This window comes from Rhinoraja longicauda, chromosome 43 (assembly GCF_053455715.1).
Source record: "Rhinoraja longicauda isolate Sanriku21f chromosome 43, sRhiLon1.1, whole genome shotgun sequence".
Classification (NCBI taxonomy): domain Eukaryota; kingdom Metazoa; phylum Chordata; class Chondrichthyes; order Rajiformes; family Arhynchobatidae; genus Rhinoraja; species Rhinoraja longicauda.
The window spans coordinates 5886298-5899995 of NC_135995.1; the positions used below are offsets into that span (position 1 = coordinate 5886298).

Sequence of the window (13698 nt, forward strand, 5' to 3'; positions counted from 1 at the left end):
CTTCGCTGCTGGACATTCGTTCTGGGAAGCGAGGGCCCATCCTCACCGCTGCAAACGGGAGTCACATTCAGACTTATGGCGTCCGCACGGTCCACATTGTTTTCGGCGCCAGTCATTTCATGTGGCAGTTTACCATCGCCGACGTCTCCCAACCGTTGCTCGGGGCTGACTTTCTGCGGGCTCATTCTCTCCTGGTGGACGTCAGGCAGCAGCGCTTGGTCCACGCCGCCACGATGGAGCCCATTGCGTTGCGGCTGAATGAGCCCGTTGTACGCCCGCTGTCGTCCGTGGACTCCCATTTCGCTCGGGTTCTGGCGGAATTCCCGTATATTATGGCCCCGCAATTCTGGTCGTCGACCCCCAAGCACGGGGTGGTCCATTATATAGTAACTACCGGCCCACCCCTCCATGCACGAGCACGCCGACTGCCGCCTGAGAAGCTATGCCTGGCACGGCAGGAATTCCGCACGATGGAGTCCTTGGGGATCATCCGCCCTTCCAACAGCCCATGGGCATCCCCACTCCACATGGTCCCCAAGGCAAACGGGGGCTGGAGACCTTGCGGGGATTATCGGCGGTTGAACGTCGCTACCGCCGAGGACCGATACCCCGTGCCCCACATCCAGGACTTCAACGCCCATTTGGCCGGGGCCACGATATTCTCGAAGGTGGATCTGGTGCAAGGCTACAACCAGATCCCCATCCACCCGGAGGATGTGCCCAAGACGGCAATCATCACGCCGTTCGGACTGTACGAGTTCATACGGATGCCGTTCGGCCTCCAGAACGCCGTGCAGGCATTCCAACGGTTAATGGACGGCCTGTGTCGCGGGCTGGATTTCCTGTTCGTCTACCTCGACGACATCTTGGAGCACTGTGCCCACCTCCGGCAGCTCTTTCAGCAGCTCAGCGAGCACGGGTTGGCTATCAACCTCGCCAAGTGCCGCTTCGGCATGGCCACAATTGACTTTCTCGGCCACCGTGTGTCCTCGTAAGGCACGGTTCCCCTGCCGGACAAAGTCGAAGCCATCCGCTGGTATCCCCGTCCGTCCTCGGTGCGCGGTCTGCAGGAGTTCGTCGGCATGGTGGCGTTTTATCACCGGTTCCTGCCATCCGCGGCCCACATCATGCGGCCGCTATACGAGCTGCTGGCGGGGAAGCATAAAAACGTCGTGTGGACCGACGAGGCGGTAACAGCTTTCGACGGCGCGAAGGAGGCCCTGGCTCGGGCTGTGCTGCTGGTTCACCCACGGGAGGATGCCCCCACAGACCTTACTGTGGACGCCTCAGAGTCGGCGATTGGTGCCGTACTGGAGCAACTGACGGACGGGAGTTGGCGCCCCCTGGCCTTCTTCAGCCGGCACCTCAACAACGCCCAGAGGAAGTACAGCGCATTTGACCACGAGCTCCTAGCTCTGTACCTGGCCGTGCGCCACTTCCGCTATTTCCTGGAGGGCCGCCCATTCACCGCATACATGGACCACAAGCCGCTCACGTTCGCCCTGGCAAAGGTCTCCGACCCGTGGTCCGCCCGACAGCAACGCCAGTTGGTGTACATCTCTGAGTTCACCACCTCCATCCGCTTCATCGAGGGGAAGGAAAACCGGGTGGCCGACGCGTTGTCTCGCCCCGCCATTAATGCCGTTTTAGAAGTGGCGCCCGGCATTGATTATTCTGCCCTGGCGGAGGCCCAGCTAACGGACGGGGAGATGCCCGCCTACTGGACTGCCATCTCTGGCCTCCGCCTTGAGGATGTCCCCCTCGGCCCCGGAGGAGCGACGATACTGTGCGATGTGTCGGCAGGTCAGCCGCGCCCCATCGTCCCGGCCGCATGGCGCTGGAGGGTGTTCGACGTGGTCCACGGGCTGGCTCACCCATCCATCCGGGCGACGACCGCACTGGTAGCTGCGTGGTTCATGTGGCACGGTCTGCGCAAGCAGGTTGGCCACTGGGCCCGCACCTGCATTCCGTGCCAGATGGCGAAGATTCAACGCCACGTCCGGGCGCCACTCCAGGAGATCGGTCTACCCTGCCGGCGTTTCGACCACTTGCATGTGGACATTGTGGGCCTTCTCCCGCCGTCCCGGGGCATCACACACCTCCTCACGGTGGTGGACCGCTTCACACGTTGGCCAGAGGCCATACCGCTGGCCGACACAGCCACAGCTACATGCGCTCGTGCGTTGGCTGCACACTGGATCGCTCGCTTTGGGGTGCCGGTGGTCATCTCATTGTACCGGGGGCCACAGTTCTCCTCTGAGCTTTGGTCGGCCATGGCCCACCTGTTGGGCGTGCGGCTGCACCACACCACGGCCTATCACCCGCAGGCAAACGGCCTGGTGGAGAGGTTCCACCGGCAGCTGAAGACAGCGCTGAAGGCGCGACTCTCCGGCCCTGACTGGATGGATGAGCTACCATGGGTCTTGCTGGGCATCCGGACTGCGTCCAAGGAGGACCTGGCTTCATCATCAGCGGAGCTCGTATACAGGTCCCCGCTCACGGTGCCCGGGGAGTTCGTGCCCTCGTTGCCGGGGCGAGAGGAACCACCCTCATCCACCCTACAGCGCCTTCGAGAGCGAGTTGGCAAGCTCGCACCGGTGCCGACGTCCCGCCATGGGACATTCCGCCCTTACGTGCCATTGGCCCTCCGGGACTGCGCCTTTGTGTTCCTGCGCCGTGACGCCCACCGGACGCCGCTCCAGAGGCCGTATGAGGGCCCGTACCGGGTGCTGGAGCACGGACAGACAACCTTTGTCAGATTACTTTGGATCTGTCTTCACTGAGGAAGATACACACAATCTCCCAAATGTTCTAGGGGCCGGAGAACCTAGGGCGATGGAGGAACTGAAGGAAATCCACATTAGGCAGGAAATGGTTTTGGGTAGACTGATGGGACTGAAGGCTGATAAATCCCCTGGGCCTGATGGTCTGCATCCCAGGGTACTTAAGGAGGTGGCTCTAGAAATAGTGGAAGCATTGGAGATCATTTTTCAATGTTCTATAGATTCAGGATCAGTTCCTGTGGATTGGAGGATAGCAAATGTTATCCCACTTTTTAAGAAAGGAGGGAGAGAGAAAACGGGTAATTATAGACCAGTTAGTCTGACATCAGTGGTGGGGAAGATGCTGGAGTCAATTATAAAAGACGAAATTGCTGTGCATTTGGATAGCAGTAACGGGATCATTCCGAGTCAGCATGGATTTACGAAGGGGAAATCATGCTTGACAAATCAACTGGAATTTTTTGAGGATGTAACTAGGAAAATTGACAGGGGAGAGTCAGTGGATGTGGTGTACCTCGACTTTCAGAAAGCCTTCGACAAGGTCCCACATAGGAGATTAGTGGGCAAAATTAAGGCACATGGTATTGGGGGTAGGGTACTGACATGGATAGAAAATTGGTTGACAGACAGAAAGCAAAGAGTGGGAATAAATGGGGCCCTTTCGGAATGGCAGGCAGTGACCAGTGGGGTACCGCAAGGTTCGGTGCTGGGACCCCAGCTATTTACGATATACATTAATGACTTAGACGAAGGGATTAAAAGTACCATTAGCAAATTTGCAGATGATACTAAGCTGGGGGGTAGTGTGAATTGTGAAGAAGATGCAATAAGGCTGCAGGGTGACTTGGACAGGTTGTGTGAGTGGGCGGATACATGGCAGTTGCAGTTTAATGTAGATAAGTATGAGGTTATTCACTTTGGAAGTAAGAATAGAAAGGCAGATTATTATCTGAATGGTGTCAAGTTAGGAGGAGGGGGAGTTCAACGAGATCTGGGTGTCCTAGTGCATCAGTCAATGAAAGGAAGCATGCAGGTACTGCAGGCAGTGAAGAAAGCCAATGGAATGTTGGCCTTCATAACAAGAGGAGTTGAGTATAGGAGCAAAGAGGTCCTTCTACAGTTGTACCGGGCCCTGGTGAGACCGCACCTGGAGTACTGTGTGCAGTTTTGGTCTCCCAATTTGAGGAAGGATATTCTTGCTATGGAGGGCGTGCAGCGTAGGTTCACTAGGTTAATTCCCGGAATGGCGGGACTGTCGTATGTTGAAAGGCTGGAGCGATTGGGCTTGTATACACTGGAATTTAGAAGGATGAGGGGGGATCTTATTGAAACATATAAGATAATTAGGGGATTGGACACATTAGAGGCAGGAAACATGTTCCCAATATCATATCATATCATATCATATCATATATATACAGCCGGAAACAGGCCTTTTCGGCCCTCCAAGTCCGTGCCGTCCAGTGATCCCCGTACATTAACACTATCCTACACCCACTAGGGACAATTTTTACATTTACCCAGCCAATTAACCTACATACCTGTACGTCTTTGGAGTGTGGGAGGAAACCGAAGATCTCGGAGAAAACCCACGCAGGTTACGGGGAGAACGTACAAACTCCTTACAGTGCAGCACCCGTAGTCAGGATCAAACCTGAGTCTCCGGCGCTGCATTCGCTGTAAAGCAGCAACTCTACCGCTGCGCTACCGTGCCGCCCTTGTTGGGGGAGTCCAGAACAAGGGGCCACAGTTTAAGAATAAGGGGTAGGCCATTTAGAACGGAGATGAGGAAGAACTTTTTCAGTCAGAGAGTGGTGAAGGTGTGGAATTCTCTGCCTCAGAAGGCAGTGGAGGCCAGTTCGCTGGATGCTTTCAAGAGAGAGCTGGATAGAGCTCTTAAGGATAGCGGAGTGAGGGGGTATGGGGAGAAGGCAGGAACGGGGTACTGATTGAGAGTGATCAGCCATGATCGCATTGAATGGCGGTGCTGGCTCGAAGGGCTGAATGGCCTACTCCTGCACCTATTGTCTATTGTCTATTGACACGGGGGGCCGGCCGGAGGACATGTCAATTGACCACCTGAAGCCGGCCCACTTGGACATCGACCAACCGTGCAGCTTGCCCAGCCTTGGCCACGAGGTCGCCCACCTTTGCGGGTCTCACCACATGTCCCTCCAACTGTGCCTCTGCCGGCCCCTCTGTCGACCGATTTCCGTACGCGGTCCGGTGCGTACCACCAGTGCGGTTCGTGCCTCCGGTTCTGGGGGGGGGGGGGGGGGGGGGTCCTGTGGCAGCTCCCAAGGGTCGCGCCATACCATACCACTACCGACCCCTCGGCACGGGAATGGACCAGTCCAGGGGGGCGGTCCTGTATTAGGTATATAAGGGCAAAGTTTTGAGCGCGAAGCCTTTCCAGCACTCGCCCAGCCTGATAACTGAGAAATAAACTGAACGCCCCAAAATACCCGGCTCCTCGCCTTTATTTCGGGCCTCTCTCGATGCGCCACAATATAATATTTTGTACAAACCAACGGCAAGAATGGCTTCGTAATTCCGCTTCACATTCTTAGAATGGAGCTTCTCCCAGTCACTTATTTCTTCAAACTCTTTCTTGGTAAAATAGTCAGCAATTTCCAGAACCAGGGGTCACAGCTTAAGGATAAGGGGGAAGTCTTTTAGGACCGAGATGAGAAAACATTTCTTCACACAGAGAGTGGTGAGTCTGTGGAATTCTCTGCCACAGAAGGTAGTTGAGGACAGTTCATTGGCTATATTTAAGAGGGAGTTAGATGTGGCCCTTTTTGCTAAAGGGATCAGGGGGTATGGAGAGAAGGCAGGTACAGGCTACTGAGCTGGATGATCAGCCATGATCATATTGAATGGCGGTGCAGGCTCGAAGGGCCGAATGGCCTACTCCTGCACCTATTTTCTATGTTTCTAATTACTTTGAAATGGTCAGGATCCTGGAAAAACAAACATTGTACCTGATACACTTTGGAGCATAATCTTAATTATCAGATATTAATTTCAAAACAGATTAAAAAATATCATTTTTTTATTTAATACAGGACATTTCCAGGATAATGAATCACAACAAAATTAAAGGGTAACTTCTTCAGGATAGAAATGAGATCTTTCTTCTCTCAGAATATAGTGAATTTTTTTCCAGGGTTGAAAGAAATCAGCTGTTAATTGCATTCCAGCAAGATCAACACATTATTGATTCCAAGAAGTAATAAACCATATCACAGTAAGAGAGGAAACTGCATTTAGAGTGCAGGTCAGGCGTGATCTGCCTGAAACAGAGTGAATGTTTCAGGTTAATATTCTTTCCTCACAGCTGAGGAAAGTTGCCAGATGGAGACAGACAACTAGAAGGATGAGGGAGATGGTTTAAATGGCCTCCCAGATCAATATTAATGTCAGTGATCCCCTCCAGAGCACAGGGAACTCATCCACTCCTCACCGACACCAATTCCTGGGGTTGCGATGGTCTGAGAAGGAGCAACAACATCTTCCCCATTTCCAGGCCTCCTAGAGGACATTTGTCCGGCATCTTCTGCCCGCTCTCCATGTCAAAGCTCCCTGGAGATTCACCTCTTAAGCCCTGCATCCCAGACATGGTCTCGTCTCCTTCAGCAGCACCTGTCTCTCCTCCCGAGCTCAGATACCTACTTTTCCTCATCTCACCTGCGCTCACTTCTACACCTCGACTAAGCCCCTCGCCTGGACTAAACCCCTTGTATCAACTAAACCTCACTACTAAACCTCGCCTCGCCTAAACTTCACCTCACACCTAAACCTCAACACACTAAACTGTGCCGCGACTAAACTTCACCTCAACTAAAGCTCACACCTCGACTAAATCCTCACCTCGACTACACTTTATCTCACCTCAACTAAACTCAATCACCTCGACCAAACTTCACCTCAGCTAAACCTCACCTCAGCTAAATTTCACACCTCACTATACCTTGGTTCAATTAAACACTTCTCAACTAAACCTCACGTCGACTAAACTTCACCTCGACTAAACATCACACCTCACTACTAAACAACTACTCACACCTAAACCTCACTTTGACTAAACCCCACCTCAGCCAAACCCCACCTCAGCCAAACCCCACCTCAGCTAAACCTCACCTCAGCTAAACCTCACACCTCAACTATGTCCTTGCCTCAACTAAACTTTATCTCAACTAAACACACCTACCTACTATATTTCACCTCGCACCTAAACCACTAAACCCCTTACCTCCACTAAACCTCACACCTCACGACTAATCTCCTCATTCCTAAACCACACCTCAACCTAAACCCCACCTCGACTAAACCCCTCACTTCGACTAAACCCCACACCTCGACTAAACTTCACCTCACACCCAATCCTAGCCTCGACTAAACTTTACCTCAACTAAACCTCCCACCTCACGACTAAACTCCACCTCACACCTACACCTCACCCCTTCTAAACCTCACCTCAACTAAAACGCAATTAACTAAATTTCACTAATCTCCTTCCCTGGACTAAACCCCTTCCCTCGACTAAACCCCAACACCTCACTAAACTGCACCTCACTAAACTGCACCTCACTAAACTACACCTCAACTACACTTTACCTCAACTAAACCTCCCACCTCCCGATTAAACTTTACCTCAACTAAACCTCACCTCAACCTAAACCTCACCTTGGCTAAACCCCACACCTCAACTAAACCCTCACCTCTGCTAAACTTTACCTCACACCTCACTGAACCGCCTTGGCGAAACCCCACCTCACCTCAACCAAACCTCCCGACTAAACTTTACCTCAACTAAACCTCACCTCATCTAAACCTCGCTTCAACCAGAGGGGTGGTGAGGGAGAGAGAGAGAGAGAGAGAGAGAGAGAGAGAGAGAGAGAGAGAGAGAGAGAGAGAGAGCGGCGCAGGCGCACTGCCGGGGAGGGCTGACGTGTGGAGGGCTGACGTGCGTTGACGTTGACGCCGAGCCCCGCCCCCCCCCTGCGGCGCGAAAGCGAAGATGGCGGGAGACTCGCGACGGGGCTCGAGCTGTCCACTTCAGGGCGACCGGTACTCGAGCGGCAGCTGTGCAGTGAAGCAGCTCCCGCAATGGAATGGCTCCCTGCAGTGGAATAGCTCCTTGCAACGGAGCTGGTGTTGCAATGGAGCTGCTCCCGATGATGCACATCAGCTCCCTGCTGTGGAGCATCTCCTGCAGTGGAGCAGCAGGTGCAGTGGAGCATTCAAGAGATTCAAGATTCAAGATTCAAGATATCTTTATTTGTCATCCAAAAAACAAGTTTTTTGGACGAAATTTCGTCACCCACAGTCCAACAATAAGAGCAATAAAATAAGCAAATTACACAACCCCAACCAACACAAAACCCCCCAAAAAGAAACATCCATCACAGTGAGTCTCCTCCAGTCCCCTCCTCACTGTGATGGAAGGCCAGAATGTCTTTTTCTCTTCCCCTGCCGTCTTCTCCTGCGGTCAGGCTGTTGTCGTTGCCATGTTCCAGGCTGCGCCGGACGGTGAAATGTCCGCAACGGGCCGACCCAAGCCCCGCTGCAAGTCGGGGCGGTCGGGGCTCCCGACATTGAAGCCCCCGCCGAGCAGAGAAAATTCCGTGGCCTATTTCAGGCCGCGCCGGACGGTGAAATTTCCGCGGCGGGCCGACCCAAGCCCCGCGATCCGGGGCGGGCGAACACGCTGCCGCTGCCGGAGCTCCCGATTTCGGCATCCACGCGGCCCGAGCCTAAGGCGAGTCGCAGCCGCTCCCGCACCCTCCGAGAACGGCCGGCTCCGCTGATGATGAGTCTGGTCCGCGGGCTCTGCGAACCAGAGCCCTGGAGGCCGCCAGCTCCAGGAGTTGGGCCGATGGTAGGCCGCAGCAGGAACGGAGACACGGCCCAGAACACAAAGGTCGGGTCTCCGTTCGGAAGGGACACATATTTACAATGTTACAGTTCCCCCCCTCCCCCCCACATACACACATAGTACAAAAACACAAAAACACCACATCACAACTACAATTAAGACAACAAAAACAACAAAAACACAAAGACAAATGGACTGCAGGTAAGCCGCAGCTGCTAGGGCAGCGCCGCCATCTCCTGCAGTACAGCAGCCCCCTGTAGTGGAGCAGCCTCCTGCAGCTGCAGGGAAGTTCAAGCCTCCACCATCACCACAGGCAGCGTGTCCCATTATTGCAACCACTCTCTGGGTGAGTTTAATCTCATACACGTGTTCTGTTAGTCTAGTCTGGTCTGCAGTTCCTTGTACTATCATCTTATTCTAATTGCTGACTCCAAATACTACGTTTTCTCGTCTGTTCTTGCCCCATCAGAGATTTCCCCTTTAATCCACCAATCCACCCCAACCACTCTCTGCAACTGAAAAACAACTTGCCTTTTTTGCTCATTCCTACTCTGGTGAAGGGTCTCTGATCCCAAACTGAACTGGTTATTTTTACACAATTGTGTTGTCTAACCTGCTGAATGTTTTTTTTAATTTTCTTCTATTTTTATTTCAGATTTGCAGCATCTGCGGTTCTTTGCTTTACGCATTCATTTTGATGTTGTGACCTGCCAACAACGAATCAAAGGATATCAGACAGGTGGTGTTGTAATCTATTGGGATTCAAGTCAATAGTAAGTGTTTCAATGGGAAGGTTCTACCAACTCGGGATGGGACTCTTTTTTATTTTGCGGAAACAGGCCCTTCGGCCCATCGAGTCTGCGCTGACCAGCGATCCCCACACACTATCATACACACACTCGGGACAATTTACACTTATACTAAACCAATTAACCTACAAAACCTGTTCATCTTTGGAGTGGGGGAGGAAACAGAAGATCTTGGAGGAAACCCACGCAGGTCATAAGTGATAGGAGCAGAATTAGGCCATTCGGCCCATCAAGTCTACTCCGCCATTCAATCCTGGCTGATCTATCTCTCTCTCCTACCCCCATTCAACTGGCTTCTCCCCATAACCCCTGACACCCGTACTAATCAAGAATCTGTCTATGCTTTATAAATATCCATTGACTTGGCCTCCACAGCCTTCTGTGGCAAAGAATTCCAAGATCCACCACCCTCTGACTAAATAAATTCCTTCTCATCTCCTTCCTAAAGAAACGTCCTTTAATTCTGAGGCTGTGACCTCTAGTCCTCGACTCTAGTGGAAACTTCGTCCCCACATCCACCCTATCTTAGCCTTTGGCCAAGGTCAAGGGGAGAACGTACAAACTCCGTACAGACAGCACCCATACACAGGATTGAACCCAGGTCTCTGGCACTAGTACTGCCCTATTTTATCTGCTCTGAACAGTAAGTTAGCAGAAAGCAGCACGTTAGGAAAAGTAATTCTCCTGAAATTAATCCAACAGTACAAATTTTTTTGTAGTTAATTGATATTTCATAACATGCAATGCAATATGTCACTGATAATCGTCTGGAACAAGTCTCCTAATGTTTATTCACAAAATGCTGGAGTAACTCAGCAGGTCAGACAGCATCTCAGGAGAGAAGGAATGGGTGATGTTTCAGGTCGAGACCCGTCTTCAGACTGATGTCAGGGGGGGTGGGACAAAGGAAGGATATAGGTGGAGACAGGAAGTTAGAGGGAGAACTGGGAAGGGGAGGGGAAGAGAGGGACAGAGGAACTATCTAAAGTTGGAGAAGTCTATGTTCATACTGCTGGGCTGCAAGCTGCCCAAGCGAAATATGAGGTGTTGTTCCTCCAATTTCCAGTGGGCCTCACTATGGCACTGGAGGAGCCCATGACAGAAAGGTCTTAATGTTTGAACCTATTTCTAATACATTAGTCAGTGGGATGTATAAGAGGTAGCTGAAGTGAACAGTAAAATATTCAAATGTTTTAAATATTGCTGGTATCACTCAGTGTTTTAATATTGTTATGCTGCCTGGATTAGTGGGGATCAGCTACAAGGAGAGGTTGGAAACCCTTGGATTGTTTTCCCTGGAGCGTCAGAGGCTGTGGGCAGCCCTGATAGAAGTAAATCAAATTATGAGAGGCATCTTTGAGAGTAAATCAAATTATGAGAGTGAAGGTTGATGAAAGTTCAAAGACCGGAGGGTATAACTTTAAGGTCAAAAAGAGATGTTTAAAGGAGATGTGCTGGGAAAGATTTTTATTACACAGCGTAGTGGGTGCCTGGAACACACTGCCAGAAGTGGTGATAGAAGCAGATACAATAGTGATGTTTGAGAGGCTTTTGGAAAGGCACATGGATATGCTGGGATTGGAGGGATATGGATCATGTTCAACTTGGCATCATGTTTGGCACAGACATTGTGGGCCAAAGGGCCTGTTCCTGCACTGTGTTTCTGTTGTTGCTACAATGGAATATTGTTGTAAAGATTGATAATATTATGAGAAAGATAAAGCAAGTACAATATGTATTTGTGCCAGGGACCTACCTGATCTCCCAGTTGCCAAACACTTTACTGCCCCTTCCCATTTCCACACTGACCTTTCTGTCCTGGCCTCCTCCATTGTCAGAGTGAGGCCAAACGCAAATTGGAGGAACAACACTTCATATTTCGCCTGGGCAGCTTGCAACCCAGCGGTCTGCAGATGCTGGTTTAAACCGAAGATAAACACACAATGCTGGAGTAACTCAGCGGGACAGGCAACATCTCTGGAGAGAAGGAATGGGTGACGCTTCGGGTCGAGACCCTTCATCAGTCTGAAGAAGGGTCTCGAACCGATCAGTCTGAAGTAGGTTCTCGACCTGAAACGACACCCATTCTTTCTCTCCAGAGATGCTGTCTGAACCACTGAGTTACTCCAGCTTTTTGTGCCTAACTTCGGTTTAAACCAGCATCTGCAGGTCCTTCCTTCATACAACATGTGTTAATTGGGTGTATGGTGAGGTTGTGCTGAAACTGTGATGTTTGAAACTTGCAGACTGTGGAAGTCAGAGTACCAGTTGTGACTGAGATGTGGTGTTGTGTTGGAAGCACACAGCTGGCCTGGGACAGAACACATGCATTAGATGCATCAAGAAGTTGCTTTGGAGACGGTGAAGGACGTTCCCCCCGGTTACGGCGGGATTCCTTCCTGGGAACCGTTCCCAACATGCGGCCGTGAACAGAGCTCCCACACGGCAGAAGATACCTGCAGCCCCGCATAAGCCGGTAAATCTATCCCATCGTCTCCCACACACTCGCTCATGTATATGTCAAGTCAAGTCAAGTCAATTTTATTTGTATAGCACATTTAAACACAACCCACGTTGACCAAAGTGCTGTACATCAGTTCAGGTACTAATAAACGAACAACTAAATGGCACATAAACATAACAGCACAATACATAAACAGTCCACAGCGCCCCCTCAGAGGGCCTCAAACGCTAGGGAGTAGAAATAGGTTTTGAGCCTGGACTTAAAGGAGTCGATGGAGGGGGCAGTTCTGATGGGGAGAGGGATGCTGTTCCACAGTCTTGGAGCTGCAACCGCAAAAGCGCGGTCACCCCGGAGCTTAAGCCTAGACCGCGGGATAGTGAGTAGCCCCATATCGGCCGACCTGAGGGACCTGGAGATAGAGTGGTGGGATAGAAGATTTTTGATATAAGGGGGGGCAAGCCCGTTCAGGGCTTTATATGTGATTAGGAGGAGCTTGAAATTGATTCTGTACCTTACTGGGAGCCAGTGGAGAGAGGCCAGGATCGGGGTGATGTGCTCCCTTTTACGGGTACGCGTCAGGAGTCTCGCTGCGGCGTTTTGGACCAATTGTAGGCGGGACAGGGATGATTGACTGATCCCAGTGTATAGGGAGTTGCAGTAGTCTAAGCGGGAGGAAATGAATGCATGAATGATTTTTTCAGTGTCGTCAGATTTGAGGAATGGTTTGATTTTCACTATGGTACGAAGCTGGAAGAAGCTGGCCTTTACCACAGCGTTTACTTGCCTGTCAAATTTTAATGCCGAGTCAAATATCAGGCCCAGGTTTTTGACGTGCGGTTTGACCAGGGGGGATAGGCTTCCAAGGCTGCCTGTTATCGTTTTAATGGAGTCGGGGGGGCCGAATAGGATGACCTCAGACTTGCTCTCGTTTAGTTGAAGGAAGTTCTGTGCCATCCACATTTTATGTCCTCAAGGCAGTGCATGGGGCTGATTAAATTTGACCGGTTGTTGGGTTTCAGGGGGAGATAAAGTTGTGTGTCATCCGCATAGCAGTGGAAAGAAATGCCGTGCCTTTGAATGATTTGGCCGAGGGGGAGCATGTATAGAGAGAAGAGAATGGGGCCTAGGATGGAGACTTGTGGAACCCCGCAGGAGAGGCTAGCTGGGGAAGAGGAATAATTGCCTATGTTTATGGAGAAACTCCTATTTTTGAGGTAGGAAATGAACCAACTCAGGGCAGTGCCATCAACGCCAACCCCGTACCGGAGACGGTCAATAAGGATGGTGTGATCCACTGTATCAAACGCTGCGCTGAGGTCGAGAAGGAGCAAGATAGCACAGTCGCCGGTGTCGATGGCGAGAAGCAGGTCGTTGTGTACCTTCAACAAGGCAGACTCTGTGCTGTGGTGGGCCCTGAAACCTGACTGGAAACCTTCCAGGATTGTATTTTGGTGTAGGTAAGGCATTAATTGATTTAGAATTGCCTTTTCAAGGACTTTTGACAGGAATGGCAGTTTGGAAATGGGCCTGTAGTTGCTAGGTAAGGTGGGGTCTAAGTTAGGTTTTTTCAGGAGGGGCTGGACCACCGCGTGCTTGAAACAGGTTGGAACGGTGCCAGTGGCCAGAGAACTGTTGATGATAGAGAGGATACTGGGACTGGCTATTGCAATGACATCCTTCAGAAGGGTAGTGGGGACAGCGTCAAGTGGGCAGGTTGCAGGTTTCATGGTGGAGACAAGCTTTGCAAGGGAGGATAGAGTG

At 51.4% G+C, this 13698-nt stretch overlaps 1 long non-coding RNA gene across 1 annotated transcript; it reads left to right on the forward strand.

Annotated features, from left to right (window-relative positions):
- Window positions 1-8903: 8903 nt before the first annotated feature.
- Window positions 8904-11934, forward strand: LOC144612092 (uncharacterized). Its single transcript, XR_013549618.1, has 3 exons — window positions 8904-9010; window positions 9320-9437; window positions 11720-11934. It is a non-coding gene; the product is annotated as an uncharacterized LOC144612092 (long non-coding RNA).
- Window positions 11935-13698: the final 1764 nt, after the last annotated feature.